The sequence below is a fragment of the Amblyomma maculatum genome, chromosome 1, assembly GCF_055883805.1.
Source record: "Amblyomma maculatum isolate TAMU_Amacu chromosome 1, ASM5588380v1, whole genome shotgun sequence".
Classification (NCBI taxonomy): domain Eukaryota; kingdom Metazoa; phylum Arthropoda; class Arachnida; order Ixodida; family Ixodidae; genus Amblyomma; species Amblyomma maculatum.
In genome coordinates this window covers 484,521,808-484,541,046 of record NC_139344.1, presented here as the reverse complement: position 1 = coordinate 484,541,046, position 19,239 = coordinate 484,521,808, and the positions used below count along the sequence as shown (strand labels likewise).

The window sequence follows — 19,239 nt, the reverse complement described above, 5'->3', positions numbered from 1 at the left end:
GCGAGCGGTGCAGATGGCGGCACTTACCAATCATTTTTTTTTTTTCTTCTCTTTAGGATGCAACATACTCGGCTTTCTCATCAAGAATACAGTTCTAAATGTTGAAGTCATGTCGTTAGATGTCATTCAGAAGGGAACTTTTTTCTGTTACTAATATTTTGCATGAAGTTGCAATTGTAATTTCCAGTAGTGGCGCTGCATTCGCTTTTGCATTTTTCTTCATGGCGCCGTGCTTGAAGCATTTAACGTACGGCGTTAGAGGCAGAAATATGCGCTGTTATTATGCTGTTACATTTCCTCTTTGGTTGTCATATGGTTTCCCAGTTTTTATAAGTCTGCAACCAGACCCTTAAACGCTGTGCTAAAACATTGTTGTCGTACACTTGCAACGTCGGCGAACCGAGACCACCGACCGATACGCGCAATTCACCTAATCTTGGTAAGTTCGCTCCTGTTTAAAAAATGTCCGTGCATCGGAAACGAGCTTAGGAGAGTACAATGATTTCAGCGGCTTCTGCGAGGTTAAAATGGTTCAGTGCCATTTATAATGTCAATGCGTGGGGGCAAGTACAGAACTTGGGCGAGCGCACTAAAAACATGTTCGGAATGTATCGGCAGGAAGAAAGTAATTTATTGTTTCCGATGTAAAAAGTGCCAGTTATTCTCTGAAAAACGACAGGACCGTACAGAAACGTGCACGCAAGATTTGAAGTGATCGATGGTGTGATCAGCTTTAACAGCGCTTAGTTTTCTTTAGTTCGCGTTCTTTGACACGTCGCTCTTTGCACTACATTGCCGGAGTGAAATAGATTGTTTACTAGGTGGAGGGTTCTTGCTGTGGCAGAAGCCTATTTCATTTACTTCACAGACTTTACCACAAGAATCAATCTATTTTGCAGCCTTATCTTTCTTGTACTGCTTCAGCCTTGAAAAGAACAAAGTACATAAAAAAAAAAGTTCTGTTGGCAGATAAAGATATGTATTCTGCGGCAAGTTCATGAACAAAAACAAAATGGTAATACACCCCAAGAAACTGAAGCTCCTCCTTGGCTAGAAGCAGCTGTGTCTGTAAAACCTTTCAATGAACTGCCTATCGACATTACTAGAATAAACTCTTTTGTTCTAGAAATGCCTTGATACAAGACTTTGTGTGGAGATTGTGGCCCATGCAGCTTTCACTTCAGGAGCCTTCCTCTTTGCAGATCACAAGAACACTGGTGGAAGGATGGATGCCATTCACTTGTAGCTGTTATCAGTCGGAACCGTTTCAACTCATCTTGTGGTGAGTATACAGTTCAAAATCTACAAAATGTTTCATGCATGGTAAGCAAATGATAGTAGCTTACTGATTGAAATAATAAAGATAATTTTGTTTCAAAGTGTGTTGTCCACTAATTATTTTAATTGATGAAATGCTCCGACCAGAAAACGGTTGGTTTGCTCTACTGAGGAGAACATTCTGGCTGAGCTACATGCGTTACAGCAATATGATTAGCAGCAGGTGCACTGCTCATCTCAGGCAGAGTGCTGAATTATGCGATGTGTATCAAAGAAAGCAGTACCACGCATTGGCTGCTAGATCAGTCAAATGTATACTTAGTGGAAACAAGATAAAGTAGACTTCAAATAGAGGCTACTTACTCATTAGCACCCATATAAGTACAGCCATACAGGTAAAAAGAAAAGCTATATAAGTTTTCCAGAAGCTTCAGTAGTGAAAAATTTGACGTGGTCCAAGGAGTGAACCCTGGACTGTTACTCATGTGGGGCAGTTTGTCTACCAAGTCATCTAACCAGGACAACCAGTGGATGGTGGGGCTAGACTGAATTTATCAACAATGCACAGGACTATAACTTATGTTTTGATCCCATGGACACCAAAAAGGCCTTCCAGAACTGGCCCTTTATGTCTGATAGTGCACAGCTACACGGTACTATTGCTGCACAATTGTTACTAAGGGCCTTGCACTTGAATGTGCCCATTGGACCTGTAAAGGGACAAAACATGGACCAGAATGTAACAATATGTATTAAATTAGATTATGGTGTAAAAAAAATGTCTGATTTAGTATAGATCGAGCACTACAATATCCAAGAATTGAGGATTTATTTTAATTTGGCACTGAAATTGCATAAAAACGACTGAAGGAATCTCTTGCGGTGAAACACTGTCATTATCCCTGTAACCACGTAACCACGTCTCGGGAAAAAGTCTATGATTTTTTTAATTGCACGTGCTCTCTGTTCTTTAACAAGCGCTCACCTTGTTTTATTGCATTGTTACATACATGATCTCACTAGCGACATAACAATATTTTGAGTGCTGTCCAGTGTGCCTGTCAATAAACTGAATCCAGCTTCAGCAGAGAGTGGCCTGGACTAAATTTGAAAGTCACCATCATGCTTGACATAGCTGAATTAGCCTGAACGTAGGTTTTGGTCCAAATCAGACGAAGTCAAATTTTGAGGGTGGTTTGGACCAAATTTGGGGATCATCATTGTGTTTGCCATTGCCAAATTTTGTCAGTGGGACAGCTCGATAAAAGCTTTGTCAGAGTTGGCTGACAGTGGCGGTGGCTGCTCACTTTGAAACAGTGGGCGTGTATGCTTCATTGATTCGGGGAAAAAAAAAAAGAAAAAAAAAAAAAAAAGACGGGCTTTCCGGATTTTCAGTGTGGGCGGAAGCCACATACTCATGAAGAGGATTCTGTCATCTTTCATGCAAGATAAAACCTGAATTCGGATAATTCAAACTTTAGCAAAGCAAGACCGTAGTCATGTGGTATTTTCTTTTCCTTTCATATTTGCACACTTTGTTTAAATGCTGGAAAAAAACAATCATGCAGGAAGTATGTTAGTAGAAAAAACTGGGTCATTAGTACTTGAACCCCCTCTAAAACTTAAGGGTACTTGGGCCTAAACTGAATATAAAAAAAAATAGAATTAATCTCAACTAATTAACTAACTAGATAAAGTATAAGGAATACTCCAAACAGAACTACACGAAGACTAATAATATGTCGTCGGTTTCAGTCAGCTGCAGTGCTCCGCCTTTTTTTTTTTAATCCTTGGTTTACATTACATAAAACTGTGCGTGCGCGTTTGGTCTATTCACCAACAGCACAGTGGCCACCAATTTGCTGTTCATGGAGTGTTGCAAAAAACTGCTATGCATGTCTCATCGGCTCACCACAATTTACTCCGGATTTCTTAGCAAAAGCTATCTTCTGGGCAATAAAGCGGCACGTGTGAGGTCATGTAAATACCCCTCTGTAAGCTTGTCATGAATAGCCAAAAAAAGAATAAAAAACAGACAAATTATGAATAACCAAATTTATTGCTATACACAACAGCACTTGCAGTCTTAAAATGTGAAAGTGCTCAGAAAGACAAGGACAAATGCTTTTGTCTCGTCCACTTCTCTTGTCCTTGTCTTTCCAAGCACTTTCAAATTTTAGGATGCTATACTAGTTAACCCAGCAAACAACTTTGTTAAGCACATGCAATGTAGCTCTGCTATAGACCTTTTTCCAGTCGCGCCTCCTCTTGCAGATGTCAGGCAAAGTATGTTTGACAGGGCGGGTGACCGGGTCTCCCTCACGTATTTTCTGCAGAAATTCTTTCACAATAGCAGGGTGGGTTTATTTTCCAAGCGGCACTTGATCTCTTAGATGGCATGCCTGGCAGAGTCTTTTCGTTTATTGCAATAACAGGCAGTGACAATGCATGCGGTCCTGAGAGCAGAGTACATGCTAGCAATGCATGTAATTATTGCGCAACAGCATGGTTTTCACACACGCAGTGAACTGCTGCCCTACTATGTAGAAATAGAGAAGAAGGCTTCGCACATGTGCAGTAGCATTACTGAAAATAAGTCAATTGGACTTTTTTCCATTTTATCCTGTCTCCTGCAGCCACCAATATCCTGTGCAGCCACCACTTCTGCAGCAATGAACTAGGGTCACTCAGGATTGGAGTGCCTACTGAAGAGATCAGAAGTGAATGGCCCACATACTAGGGGCAATGCCTGACACCTCCGAGTGCTGGGAACGGTTCATGAAGAGCATTTTCATAGGAAGTTTTGTTGTAGGAAAAACAAATTTAAGGACGGTTAGTTCGACTGACTGCAGACGAAATTCACTCACCAATGTATTACTACTCTCATTGTGCACTGTGGTGGCTTGGTCATTGGGTGTTTGACTACACAATGGAGACAAAATGCAAGGTGCCCACGTGCTGTGCGATTTCAGAGTACATACATTCAAGAACCTCACTTAGTCATAATTATCTGCATCCCTCCACTACAGCGTCCCTCATAGCCAGAGTCAATTTGGAATGTTTCAACCAATCCAATTTTAATTCCATCGTTTTTTCACTCTCCAATTATTCCAATCACGATTATATTCTATTTCTATTCGTCGTGGCTTTTGGTTCAACTTTGCTGTATCTTTCGTGTCCAAATATCTCCCTCCTCTCCCATAAATGGAGGGCGGGAAATACCTCTTAACACCACCTGCCACAGTTAGTAGGCGAAGGCTTCGCATGGACACTGACGCCGAATGCCTGACATTCTTCACGGTCAGCAAATGCTGTCGCATCAGTACTCGTATAGCTCATTGCATTAGGCGGATTGGAGCAGAGATGCCAAGTAGTGAGGAGTAGTGCAGTAGCATGCCAAGAGAGGGTGTGCATGTTCTGCCCCTTGAACGATCACCACCGCTAGCCAGACCGCAGTATTGTGACTGGCATGATTGTAAATGAAATGCTAACCTCCATTTCCTCAGCTTCTCACGGCTAAGACATTGAAGTTGAGCCCATGTCCTCTGTGGCAACAGAGGCACCATGTGTCAAATAGGTATGACTGCACAGGGCAGTAATGCTTTGTCACTGCCATTTTAATGCGTCAGCATTATGTAGGTATATCGGCAGTTTCATGTCACCAGAATTGTCATCACAATTACATTTGAACGAAACAAGTTATAAGAAAAAGAATGGTTGCATTAGATAGAGGGCCAAAAAATCTTGCTGGGTAAATAATTTGATGCATGTGGGTTAACTAGGTAATTAATTAGAGGGGTAATGGCGACATCTAAACGGGTCACGTGGTACTAACTTCCAGTGGCGGGAAATTTGAAATGTTTGAAACGTGAACAAGCGGGAAAGGACGTGATTTGCATGCACAAATGGTATGAATGGTTAGAAAGTGTGTAAAGAGAGGTAATCAGCCAACTGCAATCTGAAAAATTCCGAGAGCTCTGCAGGATCTGCAGTGGAGAAATGCGAAAGCCTGAGCATTGCTGCTGCACACAGTATATCGCATGCCCCTTGTTGAACACAACCAGTGTTCCATTGAACGCATCACAGTTCACCACCCTTCTATAATTGGTTTACAGGAAAGGAAAGGCGCAGTATCTGTTACTCTCGGAATCCCGCTGACACATCTTGCAGACAACACAGCAATGAGCATGCTTACGCATTTCTCCAGTGCAGATCCTGCAGTGTTCTCGAAAATGTTCTGCTAAAAGGAGTGAAACAGCAATTATGCAGTGTTTTTGATGTCAGGCAACGTCCTTCAAACTTGTGTTTGAAGTGCAGCCTGGACTGCTCTTGACTGTTCTTGGTGCTAAGAAACTGCTCTAGTTCTATCGCTGGATGAAAGTGTTCCAACCCTAGTTCTCCCATTCAGCACCATTAAAGGCTTCGTCCCCCAGAAAAGCCATTGTCCGCATTATGAGCAAAAAATCATGGGCATGGCTCTGGCAAGTGGTAGCTGGCAGACGACATGGTCATGCATGACTAGTCATTGAGTTGTGTGATGGCATGAGACATGGCATGGCCGAATTGGTAGGCGCTGCCAACACAGGTGTGACATGGAAGGGTGAAATCGGAATCCAGCCCTTCAGGACCCCTAGGCCACGAAGATACCTTTGTGTGGCTTGGTTAAAATGGTGCTTTAGATCTTTGTCGCGGTGGTTTTATAATGTAGTATCTTGCGACTATGTATGGGACAATGCAGCCGCAAGTTAAAAGCTTCTGAACAAGTGAGTGGCAAAATGTGTCTACAAGGTCCACAAGGAAAACCGGCAACTGGTGCCATTAACGCTGGCATGCCATGACCTTAAAGGAAGAGTTTAAGTCCCCCCCCTTCCCCCAATATTTTTGTGAGCTCAGTATTCATTTGCAAGTTAGCGCTTTGCCCTGTGTTTCTTTCACGTCACTCTGTTTTGCACTTCAGGCCTCACCAAAATGAGTAAACCCCACTAACTTGTCCAAGAAACAGCCCTGAGGAGTTATGTATTCATTTCCTTTTTTTATATAAATTTGTCTTGTTCATGCAGAGAAAGAACTGTAATAAAAGAATTTGTTGAATGCTGCGACAGTTATAGTACTCTCCGCTGAGTTCCAGAAATTTCACAGAGTACAGAAGCTCAACATAAAATATGAGAATAAACTGGAATAATTGGTTAGAAAAACTACCCTTGCAGCATCCTTCTTTGGCTGTGCCTTAAGCGCGGCTGCACAAGAGGAGGACAACAAAGAATGCACTGGGCCGGAGGCACGTGCTGCCACAGCTCAGTAGTTTGGTTATGCCTTAAAATGTGTGGGAAGCTTATATTTCCCTCCGACCTAGAGCACCACATCTACAACTGATTATCTAGGACTAGAGGATGACTGAAGCCGGCACCTGCTCTACAGAGCCGCCCTTACTCTCGCAGAACGTTTCATTGCTGCAACTTTGCCTTTCACCCTTCTGACCCCAGAACCCGCAAATGTGGTTTCTCCAGATTGAGGCACAATTCGGCCCTTACCGTTAGAGGTGTGCGAAGGCTCGGTTTAGCCCAAAAGCTCGTACTCTGGCCGCTCAGAAGCCCTGTGCCTCAAGCTTGGGCGGGGCCAGGCCAGACACACCAATCCAGAGTATTCACAACTTTTTTAAAGGCACGAATATGGTTGTGGTGTGCTAGGTGTCACAATACAGCAGTGTTTTGCAGCATCCTTCCCACACAAGAGTGTGTGAATTCTCTATACAGATGTTTATGCACCTTTACACCACACACCCCTGGCATGAACAGATCTTTGCTAGCTGTCAACGACCAAGCAAAAGGGCTGCTTGTGGGCTATCGAATTTTGACTTTTGTCTCTTCCTCTTCGGCAGATGTTTAGGTATCAGTTTCCAGATTCGCGGTATGCTGTCAGCTCTTCCACGTCTGTTGTGCCAGGCCTCAACAAGCCTCAGTAGAAATGGGCCGTAACACCTAGTCAAAGCATCTGCGGTCCACGACCTTGTCGGTGCCATGAAAGACGCACAGTGAACAAGATAAGCTTACCGAGTACAGTACTTGGCCACAGAATCAACCCCTTGCTCAGAGGCCGCGTGTTTTTGGTGAAGTGAGGAAACCATGTACCTAAATCTTTCCTTTCTTGCTAAGAACACATTATTCATTGCAGCCACAAGTTACAGCAATGAAAAGAACTTCAGCGTTGCTGGATTCACAATCCAGGAGTGCCACAAATGTCTTAAGCATTCATCAATGCATGAATTGTTCTTGCATAACAACATAAAAAAATAATAATTCTATGTTGTCCTGTGCCTCTATATATTCCACAAATTTCAATCTTAAATGTGACAACCGAGCATTTCAAGGTCTTTCAAGGTCAACTCATTATTTGGAAATTATTTCTTTCAGATTCTGGGGCAGACCAGGGCCTTAAAGGGCCATTAAAATGATATTTGCTCTAATATTCTAGTGAAAGAAATCCAATAGAGAGGGTCTTTGTGAGTATTTGAGTCAAATTTAAACACTTTGCGTGGAGACAATTGACAACTAATTTTTAAAAAGTGCTCCTGGTTAAAGCTCTCGACTGATTAGGGCGACATGTTCCCCTGCACAAACCTCCATCGGTGCTTGCTGGTTGTGCCTGCTCACTGGATGCTCCCAGGTGACCCGGGCAGAATGGAACGTGGTGGGGTGCCGTCTCAGCTTGTTTTCATTTTTTTTTTCTTCCGTGCCGCCGTGCGTCAGGTTAAGCGTGCAGAGGACGAGCGTCATTTTCAGTCGCCAATATTTTCGGTATTACTGACACTAGCATAAAAATTTGCGTGTTGCAAAGAGGACTGATAGGATACCTTTATCTAGAGTGCGTTTTCTAGTTTTCGTAAATAGCTCTTCGTGGGCCCTTTAAGTCCGAACACGTTGCCATGCCAGACTCGGGTCTGTAACACAGATTCCAAGCTAGTTCGGGCTCAGAATTTCCGCCCGTGCACATCTCTACTGACCACATCACCTCACAAGATGATTTAGTACAATCATGTCGTATCTGCGCTCTCTCCTGACATGATCAGTGACCTGTAGGATATTCTTATGAACTCATGGGAGATGCCCTCATCAGCACCTCAAGACCGAAATACCCAAGAGAGCTCTCAAGACCAAAGTACCCGAGAGAACTATGGCGTAAGAACGCTCTCACCTACAGCAGCTCCTTACTGGTGGACCTTGGCGACTGTCTCCTTTCACAACTGCTTCACCGGATTTGGCAGCTATTCGGTGAGGACTCACCACCCATGTTCCACTGCTTCGAGAGCTCTTCTTCAGCTCTTGCTGATGCCCAAGCATCTGCATCTTGCCTTCCCAGTGGCCAGTGACACAACCATGGAGCTGACCAACCAGGTTCATGAGGTGGCCTTCCAGCTAGGCACAGCTGTCTCACCACTGGCAGACTCTGCAATTTCCTGCCTCGAGGCATGTACTGATGAGCTTACTACCTTAGTTGACACTCAGAAGCCTGTCCCAAGAGACCATTCACCATATTCCAGTCACCATTTTCCATCGCGCACAAAGAGCCATAACTTAACACTGCTGGTATGACTGGCAATTCCTACATCCTGCTATGGAGTGCACGTCTCGTGATTGGGAAAAACCCCTCAAGACCATTAATGGCAACTCGTGGCTCCCCAATGCGGCCATCTTTTGTGGTAATTGACAAGACCTGTCATAATCCGTTCCTTGTCAACAATGGTGCAGAGGTCAGCGTGATCCTTCAAAAAAAGCCATCGTGCCTAGCTGGCGGGGCAATCGCAATGGGCTGCCATCTCTTCGACCATATTGACATACAGACTTCGCTCCCTTACCCTTAACTTGGTACTCTGCCACACTTTTTGATGAGTGTTCGTCATCGCTGACGTTGACCCAATCATCAGCGCAGATTTCCTATCATACTTTGACTTGGGCTTCATTCAGCATGTAGCCCGACAGACAGCTTCACTCGGCTATCTATATCTGGTGTCGAGTCTAACCTTGTCCCCCACTGGCATTGGCATGCTGATACTGTCACCTCCTTTGAGAACATCCTGGTGTAATTTCAGTAACTGGCGAAGCGTTGCAATCTCACCAGCCGCCAAAGCATATGGTGTGACCACCACCAGCAGCACGATCACACCTCTTGTTTGGTGGTCACCTGCTAAACGGGAGTTCAATCATGATGCAGCTCTACATTATACACCCATCATCCAGCGCATGGGCTCTGTCATTCCATCTCATATCTAAAAAAGATCCAAGTGACTGGCGTCCGTGCGGTGACTATAAAGTGTTGAATGCCAAGACTATCCATGACAGCTACCCACTGCTTCACATCACATCTGAATGGCTGCACCATTTTTAACAAAGTGGACCTGGTTAGGCACATCACCAGATACCCACTGTGTTTGCCAGCATACCTAAAACAGCCATCACAACTGCCCTTTGGACTTCAGAACCCAGCTCAAACCTTTCAGCAGTTCATTGCTAAGGTCACAAAAGGCCTCCCAGCTGTGTTCGCATACATCGATCATTGATGTATGCAAACACAGTCAGCAATATGTCTATAGATAACGAGAACTACCTGCGTGCAGTTTACAGCGCCTCCAACGGCACGGCCTGGTTGTGAATTCTGACAAGTGCGTATTCGCCATTTCCATGCTCACTTTTTGGGCCATCACAACTTACAGCTTATTTGCCAATTGCTAATGTTTACTTATTTGTCAACTTTTGCAAGAGTGAAATTCTCGCGGGGACAAAACAAAACAAAAATTCCTTTGCAGAAAGTTTCTTTATTGCGGGGTTCGACTGCATGTGCTCTACATTTTGACAGGGTTGAAAATGAAACTTGCAGTGCTCCGCAACCATTACGGTCTGCTGAAGTGAAGCATAAGTCAATGGAATGGGTGCCAGAGAGGTTTATATGTGAAATACCCCTTTTTTACTTTCAAATGAGGAGTTTGACGCAGAGAGAGATGCGTGCAGACTGATCTGGGCTTTGGGCCGTTTGCAAGCAGCCTTCATTATTCAAACGTTCACCTCTATTAAACCTATTTCATCCGCTACATTTGGTGGAGGTGCTGGGTAAAACATCCTGGATTCGCCAGTACCTCGTCGCAGCCGCCGTGTGGCAGGTTTGCCACCTTTACCTTCTCAAGAGTACCTTTTAATGGCTACCATCTAAGCGACGCAGACTCGGGAACAGTGAGCTGAAGAGACGACGACCTAGAGATAGGCAAAGTGGCACACTTTAGTGAGTAGCTCAGAACGGCTCAGCTCACTGAAGTGAGCCGGCTCATTTGAACGGTTCATTGGCTCACTTAAGCCTGGGGCGCTCAGGAGCGAACAGTGGTCTATTGGAGAGAAAGACAACTCTGCCTCTCTCTCGTTCACTGATCCGCACCCGTTCGACCTCCCAAAACTAAACAAAAGCGTGGAAATATTTGTGTGTCCATCCTAACTCCCCTCATGATGACTACAAAATCCCAGTAAACAGCAAAATCCATATTTCATTAGACGTGATTCTTTCTATTTAAGTCCACTATATTTACTGGAGGTGCACCCATTCCCCAAGAGAGGACTTCGTTCTTTTGGTACCCTATCGTTTCAAAATTATCTGAATAACATTGGCCATCATTAAACACACTGAGAATTATCCTTAATAAATACTTCGGGCCATCAATCTCTAGCCCAAAATCTCGTGTGGACTGACTGTTAATAAATACTGATAGTGACAATGTAGACAGATATAGATAGTGAATTATAAATATAGAGAAAGCAGATTACCCGATTCGAGGTCCCTCTTATATTCCCGGAGACAGTGAACTCAGGAGCCTGAAGTATAATGTAAATGCATCATTTTTTTTAATGCAGTGTGCGCTTTGTAGCTCGAGTCCGCGTTAGTCCTTTTTCACTTTCTAAATCCCCCCCTCCTCCTACATGCTTTCTCTAGCTGATTCGTTTTTCGTATATTCTTATAACCCCGTTCAACTTTGCGACAGTTTTTCTCAATGCCCACAGCTCTCAGCGCCCCGGCTTCTCCCATTGCTTCCTTTATTCCTGGCAACAGGTTTTTGGCCCAGTACCCTAACCCAAACTTGTTCAACCTTCCTGTTTCTGCCGCCACATACATACACCGACCGTATTTAATTCATTCATTCATTTTGTATCTACTTCAAGCCGAATCGCTCGCCATTCATGCTCTGAAGTGTGGTTTTAATTTTCTCAAAGCATCTGTTCCCGTTTTGAGCACACGACGCACTGCAGTCGGTGCTGTTCATAACTGAACCAGATATTTTTTTTCTGCTGGGCTGGCTGCGGAAGGGGCTATGCATTCCACATTCGCCCTGTTGTAATGCAGCTTGAGAAAACTATGCATAGCAATTATTGAAAGCAAAACAAAAGACGCACAAAAACAGCGGCGACCACCCGAAGCATGCACACATTGCGGCTGTCAGGTCGCCGGCGCGGAGCCTCGACACGGCGCCGAAACAGCCGACCAACTATGTGCGAAGGATTGTGCAGACAGCACACCTTTTTCTTTTCTTTATATGCCGGCCCAATCCACCTGTGCCTGCCCACTGGAGTTTCTTTCTCGTACTGCTAATAGATGGCGCTAAAGTAGCAGCAAACAGAAGACCTAACTCTGGCAGAACGGTTCCTAACAGCACTCCAAAAGAAACGCTGCTCACGGTTCCCGATGGCTCACTGAACCAGCGGCTCTCCAAAAGAACCACTGCTCACTAAGCGACGGCTCTCCAAAAGAGTGGCCGCTCAGTGAGTCGCCACTTATTCTCGCTCTTTTAAAAAAGTGGCTCGGTCAAAAGACAGTCGAAGGCGAGGAGATGTTTGCGAGGAAGGGCGGGAAGCATGGCCTCAGAGATCACCCCTGCAAGCGTGGGGATGATCTTGGAAACAATATGGGACAGCAGACGCTTTCTAACACTAATAGTAGATGGCGCCGAATTCAGAGGATAGGGAGCCTACATGTTGCGCCGCGGCGCCCGGCTTAGGGTGGTGACATCTCATGCTAGGGTTCCCTATTTTGGCTAAAAACGGCAGTCAGGCTTGGTGGGCCGCCATGTTGGTTCCCAGTTAGTGCGGAAGCACTTAAGCAGGTATGACAGCGATACCACATCTATAAAGGATGATCATGCACAATGAAGAAAAAATACAGGACTCCGTCGCGCCGCAAAGGAGTCCTTTGTTCCCCTTACTTATTCTTTCGTGTCAGTGACGAGACTTCCAGTGCAACAATCTCAGTATTTGGTTTCTAGGGAGCTTCGCAGGACAAAGGCTATCGATCGAACAGAGCTTCAAAGCAGTGGAGAGACTGCTAGAGGTTTTGAAGGATATGCAGGAGGTGCGCCTGCCAAAGACACCCTAAATCTGCGTACCAAGCTATTAACGGAAGGCTGAAAAGAGTTGGTATACTGAATAGGGTTAATAAAATCTGTCGTGCCCCAAGCAGTTAAAAAGGCAAAGACAACAGACCTCTCCCAGGCCTCAAAGAGCAGAAGCGGCTTGGTGCCTGAATATCCAAGAATGATGAGCGGACAGCACACAGGGGTGCAACAGCTGCACCAATTGCATATTTTGATACGGCTACATATTTCTGCACCAAGCTGTGCATTAAGCGTGAAATTTGCGTCATGCTGTGCCAAAATGCCCCGACTATCCGCAAAAGTTTGCCATACTCAGTGACAACTTTCTGCGGAGGTGATATAACCAATCACGATGCTTCAGACACTGTAGCATGCGTCACTGGCATTTTAGTTTTATTTTGAGATGGCGGCATGCCTAATGCCTACTCATATTTTCTTTGCATCCATGTGCTTTCACCGCTTTCCAGTTCAGTCACTGCCTCTGCGCTGAAGGAACCCTATAACGCAAATGGGCTGTTTGTGACGAGGCACCACTGCTATTGCTTCCGTGGTGGGCCGTGGTGGTACTTGTGATTTTGGAGCAATACTTCAACACTGTATTTTAAGTGCTGCATGTTTTTATATGATGTATCTTAGTTTTTTATGCAGCTCATGGAAGTTTTCGATATCCTGTTGGTTCATTCATGTACAGCAAGGTTATTTTTATACTGTCTTGTCGATAGACTCACTTTCCCATCATCAGATAGTGCAGGAGGTGGCTTCTGTGTTTCATCATCAGCCTGACTATACCCACTGCAGGGCAAAGGCCTCTCCCATCCACTTGACCTTTGTGAACTTCTCAACCTCATCCGCTGCCCCCTGCTACGCTTTCCTTCCCTTGGAATCCAGTTTGTTACCCTAAGCGACCATCGGTTATCCTCTCTTCGAACTACATGTCCTGCCCATGCCCATTTCTTCCTAATTTCCACTAGAATGTCAGTAACTTGAGTTATTTCTCTGACCCACTCTGCACGCTTCCTATATCTCTTAATGTTGCCCTCTCCCTTTTTCGTTCCATAGCCCTCTGAGTTATCCTCAACTTAAGTAGAACCCTCTTGGTTAGCCTCCACGTTTCAGCCCCATAGGTGAGTACAGGTAAGATGCAACTGTTGTATACTTTCCTCTTGAGCGATACCGGTAAGCTGCTAGTCATAATCTGCGAGTGCTTCCCAAACGCGCTCCATCCCAATCTTATTCTTCTTGTTATTTCCTTTTCATGGTCCGGATCTGCGGTTACTACCTGTCCTAAGTATACATATTCGCCTACTACTTCCAGTGCTTCGCTACCTAACGTAAACTGCTGTTCCTTCCCGAGGCAGTTGAACATTACCTTAGTCTTCTGCATATTGATTTTTAAGCCTACCTTTCTACTTTTGCTATCTAGGTCATCAATCATTATTTGCAGTTCATCCTCCGAGCTACTTAGCAAAGCAATGTCATCAGCAAATCGCAGATTACTGAGGTATTCTCCATCTACCCTTATCTCTAACTGTTCCCATTCCAAGTCTCTGAATACTTCCTCTAAGCAAGCTGTGAATAGTACTGGAAAGATCGTGTCTCCTTGCCTAACACCTTTCTGTATGGGAATTTTGTTACTTTTTTATGCAGAACTATGATTGCTGTGCACCTACTAAATATATCTTGCAGCACTTTCACATACGACTCGTCTAACCCCTGATTTCGCAATGCCTGCATCACCGCCGAAGTTTGTGCTAATACAACTGGAGGTGGAACATGTGAAATTTATTTCGAACATCAGAAGGTCGAGAAACGCACAGCAGCCTAGCTATTGAATTCCATAATGCCGCAGTGGAGCCCAAAACTGCCAAAATTAACATTTATGCATGCTGCAACATTGAAGTACTATAAAGTATGCATTGTGCATGAAATACATAACCTAATAATCGTCCACCTCTCCTTAATCAAAATATTGTGTCAAAGCCACCGCCAGTCCACAAGAAGTATAATTCACAAGCCGAAGATGTGCTCGCTCATCGGTTTTCTTTGCTTAAAACTTGCTTTCGGCATTTGCCATTTCGCCTTTTGGTCGGCGTTTCTTTTTGTCTTTGTTTCTGTATTTGCTTTTTAATCAACATTTTGTCTTTGCACTGCGCTCGCTTCTGGACACAGGCTGATCGCAGTCACTGCTTCAAATTAAGCTCTTTCGTAGCTGCCCTCGCACGACACGAGTTGTGGATTTTGCAGAGAGTAAAACAATGTTTTTTGAGCCTTGCAAGCAACATAAAGTCCCATGATTAAGGTTGTCAAACCGTGCTAAATGAAAAAAAAAAAAAAAAAAAGCATATTCTCTAGCTTTTTTTATTTAGCCTCTTCAATTTTATGACTCGCATTTTTGTGTGTGTGATAGCATGCCTAGCAGTACAAAAAGCTTATTTACAAAAATAAATAGTACAAGCAGCATCGGTGATAGGTGGCCTTTGCTAGACTTCCTTTGGATCACATTCATACAGTCCGATATTCATACCTCTTCATTCTTTTGTGCCGAAAGTAAAGTTTCTTCCCTGTTTAACAGCTCCAAAATTTGAATTAATTTTTTTTTCTCGTGAGCTGCTCCAAATATGAATTTTATTGCTCTAAAACGAAGATTTTGCTGCTCCAAAATTCGCTACAAATCTTATTTGAGCTCTTGCACCCCTGAGTACATCCTGTTAATTAACCACAGTGTGAGTAATCAGTAGTCTTTCTTGAATGGTTAGTAATTGGGCTGGCTCACTATTTCCTTATCTCAGCATCATTCCACATTACAGCAATGTGGTGGGTTCGACTTCCACTTCCAATTTTCTCAAATGTGTACCAGCTATGGCCCAGCCTGGTGCTTGGCTTACCAGGGCTCATGACTTAGGAAAGGAGGAAAAAGGAACTGCACGTGGGCTTCTGCTGCACGAAGCGGACTTAGGGTTGTCTAATGGTAAAACGAAGCGAGAATTTTGGTTCATGACCCTTTTCCTGAAGTGAACTAGAATACCTTTCCCAAGCATCTTATCCCAGAAGAGCCCAGAATCAGGCAGGGAGAAATCTTGTACCCACCAGCACCAGGATTGAAACCGGTACCTCCTGAATGTGAGGCAGATTCTGTCACAAGGCCATCATGTCTTGGTGGGGTAGTAGCCCTTGCTCGGGTTCTTGTTCTAATGGTGTTCAACGTGGCTTTGGAAGATCTTAAAAAAGCTTAATGATCGTTCATGAATTCAGAAAGGCCTTGGTCAAAGGTGCGCTGGTGTATGCAGTACATTTTCGTCTTTTTTTTTTTTTTTTTACAGGTGTCATTCCGTGATGATTATGGTTAAAGGATAATACTAAGTTTGTTCTTGAAAGAACTGACCAAGCTAGAAAAAATTTCATTGTAAGAAGACATCAGTGCTCAGCATACTTACCAATGTTCTTAAAAAAAAATAATAATATGCACTGAGACGAGCTGTCTGAAAATTTTCAGGAACCTCATAACTGTGCTTTTTATTTCTTAAACTTAGCCATTGTCAAATATGTTAAACTAGCATGTAGAACAATGTTTCTTTAACACTGATAGTCTTTACCTAAACACACTCACACACACACACAAAAACTGGATTGGTGAAATTTTGTGTTTTGCTCTGCACAAATTTAGTTAGGCGGCAACAAATTTCATGGATATATATTTTATAGACAAATAATGGCATGAAAACTAAAAGAACAGTGGGCAATTAGATTATGTACTGACCAAAAATATTTTGTCATTTTTGTTTTCTTGGGGTATTGTACTAAACTTAAATCTAACATATTGGACCAGCCAAAGACACTGGAACACAAGAAAAAGAAATGCTGCGCATTCAGAAGGTACCAGGTTTGATTTCAGGTGCCGCCAGGTACTCAACAGTTTTCCAATTGGTACAGGATTTCCTCCGACCTGATGCTTGGCTCTTTTGGGGTGAAATGCTTTGGAAATGGGTCTCAGACCAAACAGTGTTGTCCCATGTACTTCTTTGTATTGAGTTCCCATGTCCTTGGCTTCCCATGTCCATGTCCAGCAAGTTAGGTTTGCACCAACTGGTCTACACTATGTAAAAAAATAGATATCAGGAAGCACTACAGATATGTCGCAATAATACTAGCTGTGCCCCCCCCCCCCCCCCCCCCCCCAACAGGGTAGGCACCTGGATTCACCCCTGGTACCGTGGTAAATATGCTCTCAATGACCTCATTGGATTTTCTCCCTGTCCATTGCCCGGACAGACTGTTTCCATATTGGGACATAGATACATGTTTTAGTGAAGGCCTCCAGAAATTTCAACAACCTTGTCTTTAAATGTGTGTCAACATCGCACAGTTCACGGCATTGCTTTTCGCCTCCATTGTAAAGGGACTGCCGCAACCAGGATTTCATCCCGTGTCCTTGGGTTTAACAATTGAGCACTCTAATCCTGTGCCACCGCAGTGGCTATTACCTATGTGGGGACGGAATCAAGATGATGAACAAAAGCTGCAAATCGCCTCCAAGGGATTCCTGTTTCAGCACACGCGCCAGACAGGGAAGGGCCTGGAAATCAGAAGATTGCAATAAATGCCGGCTCCTGGTAAAGGTAAGACATGAATGATCCCGCTGCAACACAGAAGGAAAGTATAATGCTAGTAGCTGTCGCATGGCACTCACATGGAAACATTTAATGTTCTATCAGTAAAATAAATTGGCCTCAACTAAAAAGAGCAAATAACATTTGCCCCTAGTGTCAGCAGTGCATTTGCTGTTTGCAAGATAACATATAGGAAAGCGTGAATATGATTTGGCAGTGTAAACCAAAGAAACACGCAGATGAAGAAATTATAAAACAAACTTGGCATTTCCATGTGCGTTCCTTTCGTCCTTGGCCTGTTCGCACAGCCAAACCACACTGCAGTGGTGTGCCAGCTAGCCCATCAAGACATGCTACTGGAAAGCTCTTCGAGCAATTATACAATTCTATTTCCTACCATGACAGGCCTACGTGGGCACTAGTATCTCCATATGGGACAGACTGGTTCAGCCTAGTCCCACCTTGTGCACCTGAATGCCCTCTCACTGTATTTGACAGCTACTGGAAAATATGCACCAGCATTCATTTTGTTAACGCGCTACAGCTGAAAGAAGCGATTTCACCAGCTCTAGTCAGGAATACAAAAAGGATCTATATAATAGCCACAGAAATAGCACTGTCACTGAGTAGATTTGCTGGTGAGCATTGAAAAACGTATTTTTTTACCGTGCCCATGAACAGCAATTACCTTGTATGGTACACAAGACAATATACAGTCATAACTAGAAACAGAATTTGAATTCACCTGGAGTTGATGCAAAAATGTCAGCATTAATATTATCACGCTTAGCTAAAATGTTATACAACAATTGTAGTCGTATGACCGGGTTAGTCCTATCTAGTGGTTAGAACAATCCGGCAGATATGTACTGGCACCCCCACCCCCTTCCCCCTTTTCTACTGCTTTGGCTGTGACGGTGCTGACCGAAATGCATGCCCAGTGCCAGCTTCAGAAATAAGGTCACTTCGATGTCATATAGTAGCGCTCTTGTGGAGCAACCTGTTTTTGCCAGCACACACTTTGTACCCACCTTTCATGAGCCACAAGGCATTCATGGTGCAGGAGAGCCCATGAGCAGAAGCTGCGACGTAGCCAAGATCCCAAAAACGCTGTGCAGCAAGAGTATTTCGGCACACACTGAAACAAAAAATAGAAATGGTTGCTCTTGCTAAGACAGGGCTATTCGGGAGCAAAACGGAGGCGCACTCGAAAATGAGCCGCCGGCGACCGATCGAAGCACGGATATTGAAGGGACTGCTTCCTGGCGCACGCAAAAGAGCTTCGTAGATCCTCTACGAAGCCACCGACTCACAGCAAGATGCCGAAAAAAGAATTGAGATCACTTAGCAATAACGCATCGATGCAGCAAAACTTTCCAGACAAGCTGTAACGTAAGAAGAGCGGCGCCATGAGGAAAGTACGGGATGCCGCCGTAAGTGGTTTGCGCTGCATTTTCGCTGTACTTACGAAAGTCTGAAGAAACTTGCAAGGATGGGTGCCGCCCAGTCTATTTTGCAGAATACATTCCAGTCTGGTCAATCTGAAACAACGCGGCGCGAACAAGCCTCCCGCTTGCTTGTACCACTGCGCGCCAAAATTGAAAACGGGAAAAAAAAAAAAAAGAAAAAAAAAAAGAGCAACTGCGGCTGCGGAGGCGGCGATGAAAAAAAAACGTCTGGGTACGAGAGTACACGCAAGCAAAAAACAAAAATAAGCAATTTATTACGTCACATCCGCCAGATTATAAACAAATCCTCCTCGCCTACCTTCTTTCTTCTCGCGCATGCGCAGCTTGCCAAGATCGCGCGGTGGCGACCGGCAGGTCTTCCGTCCCGTCTAATTCTCCCAAGCGGGGGCGAAAGGAGGAAAGAAAAAGCTGTGAGGAGGACTTCTCCCTCGCGCCTAAATTTTCCCCTCGCACTGACGGCGCCGCCGACTGCGCTGCGTGGCTT

General features: G+C 44.3%; 2 long non-coding RNA genes across 2 annotated transcripts; one reads left to right on the top strand and one right to left on the bottom strand.

Moving 5' to 3' along the window:
- Nucleotides 1–150: 150 nt before the first annotated feature.
- On the top strand, nucleotides 151–6,320 carry LOC146210152 (uncharacterized). The gene is made up of 3 exons (XR_014708345.1): nucleotides 151–439; nucleotides 1,203–1,282; nucleotides 3,915–6,320. It is a non-coding gene; the product is annotated as an uncharacterized LOC146210152 (long non-coding RNA).
- A 10,530-nt stretch (nucleotides 6,321–16,850) lies between these two features.
- Nucleotides 16,851–18,906, bottom strand: LOC146210151 (uncharacterized). The gene is made up of 3 exons (XR_014708342.1): nucleotides 18,755–18,906; nucleotides 18,318–18,424; nucleotides 16,851–17,252 (listed from the first exon to the last, which is right to left on the bottom strand). It is a non-coding gene; the product is annotated as an uncharacterized LOC146210151 (long non-coding RNA).
- Nucleotides 18,907–19,239: the final 333 nt, after the last annotated feature.